At 32.1% G+C, this 7,566-nt stretch overlaps 1 long non-coding RNA gene across 1 annotated transcript; it reads left to right on the top strand.

Annotated features, from left to right (window-relative positions):
* Positions 1–3,442: 3,442 nt before the first annotated feature.
* On the top strand, positions 3,443–7,225 carry LOC111061488. Its single transcript, XR_005571473.1, has 3 exons — positions 3,443–3,718; positions 4,761–4,908; positions 7,039–7,225. It is a non-coding gene; the product is annotated as an uncharacterized LOC111061488 (long non-coding RNA).
* The last annotated feature ends 341 nt before the right edge of the window (positions 7,226–7,566 follow it).

Raw genomic sequence — 7,566 nt, 5'->3', positions numbered from 1 at the left:
TGTATACTGGAAGTAAATCATTTACATATAATATACGTCTCATTATTGACATACATTTTATGTAAATTCACTTACATTATAGATATCAACATTTTTAAAAAAGAGAACTTGATGAATTTCAATTTTAGTAAGGCTAAAACCGCTGTGTTACTCATTATTCATTGTTCCATAGCAATTTCATGGCCTATTCGTGAATAAATTGAACCAATGTCTACTGAAAGTGAATCATTTACATATAATATACGTCTCATAATTGACATATAATTTATGTAAATTCACGTAATTTATGAATATGATTATTTCGAAAAGAGAACTTGATGAATTTTAATCTTAGTAAGGCTAAAACCGTTGTGTTACTGATTTTTCATTGTTTTATAGCGATTTTATGACCTAGATTCCTTAATAAATTGAATGTATACTGAAAGTTGATGATTTACATGAAATATACTTTCCAGAATTGACATATTATATTATTCACGGTATGTATATTTACGTACAATATACATTCAAGTATTTAAAAAAGGAACTTTATGAATTCTAGTTGTTGTTCTAGAATTGGGCTACCGTACTAATTTCTGTTACATTAAAAGTGATTTCGTGGCCTATTCTCTGAGTACCTACATTGAAATCATTTGAAAAAAAAATTCGAAATCATTTGGAATAATTGATTTGGAATGCTTCAAAGTACGGTTCAACTGAAAATTATTTCTAGCTTTTTCATTCAATAGTGTGATAAGAAAATTGATTTTTTGAGGTTAAATGAAATATAGGCCTATATTAGGCTGATATTGGGAATATATCAATATTGGAAAATCTGATTCCAAAAATAAATGATGTATAAGGAAAATAAAACATTACATGGAAGTAATTACAAAGGGTTGTGAGTGTGCTGCAATTTTTATAGTTGATGGGATGTAAATTGTTCTGGAAGTCAGGGAATGAAACTATAAACTATAGAATGTCATGTACTGTATAATGTTTATAGTTCAATGAGTCAGTGGACTCTTTGTGAAGATTCACAGAACAAAGAATGAAAGACAGTTGAAGAAGTGTTGGAGAGGGTGGAAAAGAGTGAGTGAGAGGCTACAGGCAGCGCGTAAGCGAGAGGGATTCATATTGAGTTATAATGGGGACAGAAGACCAAGTAAGGAATTTGCTGGGACAATGAAATTGATGAGAAGGTCCTTTGACAAAGTGAGTGAAGTGGCTTTTTCTATAGCTGTTGACAAGAGAGAAAAACATACAAGAAATACATTCTTCTAACACTCTGCGCCCCTCTCCCACATCGCCAGTTGGGAACGTCGAACGTGTTCCAATCACGTAGGTTGTCGTAGACTCAGCAAGCCCGGGAGATTTGAACTCTTCTGAATTTTTATTCTGAGAATAAAATCTGTCAATACAGCTTGCACTATTAAAATCAGGACTATCTTTTGTCGAAACCAATATTATTGACCGAGCGAAGTGAGGTCCAAGATTCAAGTGGACGGTTTGGCATTTTTCTTAATGTTTAAATGTTTTTATGTTGCGCATTTACAGAGAAACGCGGTAATAGATTTTCATGAAATTTGACAGGTATGTTCGTTTTTAAATTGCGCGTCGACGTATATACAAGGTTTTTGGAAATTTTGCATTTCAAGGATAATAGAAAAGGTAAAAGGAGTCTCCTTCATACGCCAATATTAGAGTAAAAATCAGACTATAGAATTATTCATCATAAATCAAGTGATTACACAGATGTGTGGAGAAGCCAGTCTATTGCTGTATTTCCATGAGGTCTATAGTTCCATACAAGTACTTGTGGATGAGAATACTGCGTGAGGTCTACTGTTCACAGAACTACTAGTAATAAACAATAGAAGTGTCACCATCATAAGTTCAATCACACTACTTGAAAATGCCGCTAATGATGGTGAAGCATATTATGTTCAAATGAAAATAGTTGGAAGGGAACTGTAATTATTTTTATTCATTATGAGTACAATCTGTATAGGCAAAGGCACTAATGTAGACTATTTAGTATATTTTAAGTGGCACATTTCATCCATTAACTCTCCTATTTTATACAAGTTAATATTCCTGCGTTTGATAAAGTGGTTTCTTCATAGAATCTAATCAACCCAACACAGAGGATCCAAATTTTATTCGCATTTTCTTTTCGTTTTCTTTTGGTTTGAGTGTAAACGCATTCACAGCATTCGAAGCATTCATAAGTTTTGACACAAATATTGATAATTATTTTTTTTCTATTTTGCATTTTGAGGAAGTGAGAAAGGATAAACTATATGGACTAGATCCATGTTTATATTTCATTAAAGTATTAAAACCAGCTCTATAACATTCAAGCGAAGGAGCAACTTGGAAACATTTTAGAAATCAGTTACTGTTGAAAAGAAGTTAAAATTAATTCTTCAATAGCCTATCTTTGTATTTCTCGTAAGTGAGAGCGGGACTGTATTAGGGTTTGAATATAGCCTATAAGTTTGGCAGATTTCTCATGTAGCATTGAACCAATGTCCATTGAACCAATGTTAAATTGAGACACAATTGAAATTTTATCTTCAAAGAATGTTTTAAATTACAAACAATTTATCACGGACGCTTTCATAATCTTTTGTATTTCCTTTTACAACCTGCAAGCAGCAATACGATCCTATTTATATGAACGGATCTACCATGTTTCAGATATTAAACACCCATATCAGTGATTTTTGCGTTTTCTCAGTACCTAATAGTTATCGAGATGAAATTGCAGTAGAAAGTTTTATAATTTGGCACATAATGCTCATTATCTACTAAGGTGTATAGGATATAGTTTCGTGAAAAATGAAAATGTTCTTAAATTCTCCCAAAACTCGGCAATAAATTGTCGAAACTCATTTACCCCGTCAAGTAAAATATTAAATTTTTCCTTTTTCTGGTAGAACCTCTCATGAAACAACAATCCATAAGGCAATTCATAATAGGTTTCTGCTCAAGTATATGACAAAGAAGAAGATACTTTATTTCCAAGCATTTGGTATTTTAAATTTTTCAATCAAAGAGAAAAAGAATACATAAAAATTTTGATTACGAGGACCTTATTTCTTGTACAATAACTTCAGTGAATTAAAACAAAACATTAAATGAAATGATAGCAAGCAGTTCGTAATGGAAACCAACATTGAGGAAATTTATTTATTCCATTAAAATTATTACTAAATAAGTGTTTTTTTTTCACGTGGTGAATTCGAAACGAATGCTTTTCAAAGAGGAACTATATATAGGTGACTATGGTAGGTAGTGAAATTCGAGAAACGGGAAGTCCAACAGTTTGGAACGTTGTCTCTGTCTCTCTATTATGCCACACTGAATCACTCTCTCTCTCTCTCACACACACACCCCCCCCAAACTTTCTATTCTCCACAACGGTATCCAACCACCATTTTCTCTTTTTGAAGTCAAAGATTCTGGTGCTGGTATTCGTTCGTCTCCAGTTCATTTGCCTCTTCACAACGTTTAGAAGTAGCATCGCGCTAATTTCGAGATTGATTTCTGAGATTGTGATAAAATTGGCAGATGGATTCAGATAAATAGATAGGCTTAGTAATAGATTTTTGAGTTACTAGGTTTGATAAATAGGGAATTGATTAATAGAGAGTAGATTAGGTAGTTCATTGAGTTTCTGTCAGTTATTGTATCTGTTGTGTTTCTGTGGTGACTGCGTCTGTTCACTGTTCAGGTGAGTGAGAATTTATTACAATAATACTTGCATATATCTTGTTATTATAATAAATCTATTTATTTGATTAAATTGAGAAAAAAACTGATTGTACAATTTTCAATTTTTATGACTTCAGATCCTGAAAGATTTGAACTAGAAAATTTACGAAATATTTTATTCTCAAGCTATTTCTATCAACAAAAACAACAAGAAAAAAGCTCATAGGCTTCTCAGATTGCGAATCACTCTTAATCTATTTTTTGAGAACGAAAAATAAGTTAACTTTCATCTCATCGCTATTCTCCTATTTTTGAATGCCTTTTCTTTTCATTATGAAGATAAAATTTGAATTAAAGGATAGAATCTCTTCTACAATTATTTGCAATGAATGATGTTGAATACAGTTGCATATACTGTATTCCATTTTCAACATGTAGGAACCTAGTTTATTTTCGAGAAATGTTTTCATTGTCAAGTTACAAAAACACCAGAGCAGCAATAATAATAATTTTTTTAATAACCGTGAAACCTATCTTGGAATGGAGGACAGGATCTATTTCACAATTATTTGCAATAAATCTAATTTACAATTATTTAATACAGTTGCATATTCAATTTTAAACAGTTAATTGATTTCAGTGGAAATTTCACATTGAAAACACCAGTATAGCAGTAATAATCATTATTTGATAACCGTAACCGTAAGGTTTGACTAATGAAGAATGAAAGTGAAGTACCGTCTACTGTATTCATATGCATTTCAATAAATATATTTTTGTTTTACAAGGACCTGTAATTAGCAAACTAAATAACTGACAGGAGTTAAAAATCCTTCCTCTCCCAACAATGAAATTATATTAATAGAAAGGTGAGCAAGGATTAAATAATGTTATATTCAGCTTCACAATTAATGTCGTTATTGATAAGTTCTTATAATAAACTAAATTTTCATGTCATAATTCAATAAATAAATGAATATGGGATGAATTAAGTCTTCTGAACCTCCTGAATAGGAATTTCTGTAATCTAAAATCCTCATACATGTCTTTTTCTCTTGTAGGTGGACTTCCTACATGAACTTGTGGGAGGGAATGTGGAGACGCCGCTCGTCCGGCTGACAATGAATGAAGTTGCCACCAACTTCTGCAGGGAACGCGGGAAAGGGAAGAGGTCCCTAAACAGCCTTCTGAGAAACAAAATTTTGGAGAGTAAGTGTGCTTATAAGTGTTTTATTCTTCAAGTCTTCAAGTTATTATTTTATTCTTCAAGTCTTTTTAGTGTTTATAGTTGGCGTAACATATAAGATTGGGATTGGGCCCTTCATCCAAGAAATAGCAGCGTTGTCAGATTGTGTGAAATTATAACTTCTTCTAATGCAAACACATGCGACTAAATGAAGAAAATTAAAGCCCTGCTTCAAAAAACTCAAGCAGTGTTGCAAAACTGCATATTTCTATGGTAATCCAACTGACTGCTGCTCGAATACCTGATTCTAATACGCCTGAATCGTTCAAAAAACAACCTTTAACATACAATGCTTCATGCCTACAAAGCTTTCCTTACTTTGAAACTCCTGAGAGGCCAAACAATGAGGTCTTCCGACTATTTTTGAGGATTGGGAAAATAATATCAATAATTTTTTGAACAACTTTTTCGCTTTCAACACCCACTTATCTTCTAAAACAAAAAAGTTTCCAGATCGTCAAACGTTTGATGACGATTTGAACCCACAAATGTTTTCTGCTCGAGTTGACTCGACATTGATAAGCACATTCATGGATTAAAACAAAGTTATATCGGTCGTATATGAAAAAAATAAAAAGCAATAGAAAGCACGAATTCTCCTTGTCATTTTGATATAAATAACTTTACTCCTTTTAGTTCATCCCATGATTGTGATGAGAGAACTTCTCTCAGAAAAGTGATATTTGAAAGGACAAAAAATGCAATTTTGAAAGGAAAACATATTCATGCAATTTTTCAATTTTATAAAAAATACAGTATTATTTCCCTTGAATCCTTTCACCCAGGAACTTTTTAATACTAACCTAACTTGCATATCGAGGATGACTTGCATATAGAGGATGGGTCTAATCGGGAATTTGAAGAAGTTCGAATTTCCCACAATCTGACAACACTGCTATTTCTTGGATGGAAGGCCCAATCCAAATCTTATGTTACTATGTTGGCTATGCCAACAACAAGCAATAAAAATAGTGTGATAGCCTTTAAGTAAAGAAGTAGAATCTCTGGAAAGTTATTTTTGTTATTTTTGTTTCCCTCACCTCGAAAGTAATTGTTATTGATCCTTTCATTAGAAATGTTCAGAATAGATTATGCTAGTGCTCAAAAAATTAAATTGATTGATAGCTACATTAAAATCTCACCTATCAAATTCTTTTGCTTAAAATGTTGAAAATGTGGAGAAATATAGCAATATAGTTTGCTTAATGGACATCAGAAGCCTTCTTATGTGTCCATTGAATGTTGAACTTTTGTTTGGCTAAGTTGGTCGAATCCACTACCATACTTCAGCCAACTCTCATAAGATTTACATTGAAATGATTTGCAAATCATAAAGTAATTTATGGTACCGGTATATAGGTTACAAAAATGTGTTTTACCATGCTTGTTGACTCTTTATGGAGTAGCCCACTCCCACACTAATGTTGATCTCTGTTGTAATGTTCATTTTCAGTTAATTGCCGGTATTCCATAAAGAGTCAACAAGCATGGTAAAACACATTTTTGTGTGTAATAATAAACAAGGCAGTCATTAAACTTAAATATTCTTATAAAATATTCTTATTAGTGTAACTTTTATAAACATACTATATACTTATGTGCCTTACTATACAATTATTTCCAACATTTTATAACATGAGTTCAAAAAGGCTGCTTTTTACACACAAAAAGTTTTATACCACGATTATTGGCACTTTATAAAGTATACCCACACAAATATTGTTAATCTGTGTTGTAATGTTCATTTTCAATTCATTCAGTGTAACTTATAAGATATAACTTATTTTTTTAAACCCTTTCCTTTGAGTTAAGCCACAGGATGCGTTTGGTAAAAACGGTTCATGAAGGAACACTTTTTGCTCTTGGCAAAACAACATGTTCACATTAACGGTAGCCAACTCAAAACAAAAATGCAGACCTGTGGTAGCCTGTACACCATAAATTACATAATATAAATTAGGTACTGATGATATTTTGCGGTAGCCACACAACAATTATTATAAAAACCCTCCATTTTCATACATGTTAATATGAATGTGCGCGACTCAATGAACGCTCTGTATAGTATAACACATTGTAAAATTCTGTTTCAGAAGTTGTTGCTGCGTCTCTGGAGATTTCACGAGCAAGCTGTTTGAAACCAGGGTGTAAGAGTGGCTCTGGCAGGCTGGGACCAGAATGTAATTTATTAAAAACTTCAAAAAATAAAAGAATTGACTAGAATTTATTTGTCACGTTTTATGAGATTGTAGTGGAATAAAAATGTATTTTCAAGTTGTATTCTACTGTTTTTTGCTCGCCTTATTTCCATATTTTCTCAAATTTCACTGGGAATGCCTGCTCATAAAAGTTATGTAACCACAATCAAATTTATCATGCAATTTATTCATTAAAACAACCTTGAACCAATAACAGATAAATAGCTTACACTTTGCTAGCATTCACTTCACTCCCTTTTATCATGATTATTTATAGAGATGATGTGGAACTCTCATCTATCAAATGAATCCTATCTATCTAAAGGGGAATCTTACAACTGATCTTATCAACTGCTAGTTCAAGGTTATTTTATGAAATGGAATTGAATGAGAAAATGTTATTGATGATACATAACTTGGATA

Source organism: Nilaparvata lugens, chromosome 5 (assembly GCF_014356525.2).
Source record: "Nilaparvata lugens isolate BPH chromosome 5, ASM1435652v1, whole genome shotgun sequence".
NCBI lineage: Eukaryota > Metazoa > Arthropoda > Insecta > Hemiptera > Delphacidae > Nilaparvata > Nilaparvata lugens.
The sequence above is the reverse complement of the archived record's forward strand: the minus strand, read 5'-3'. Positions and strand labels throughout refer to the sequence as shown.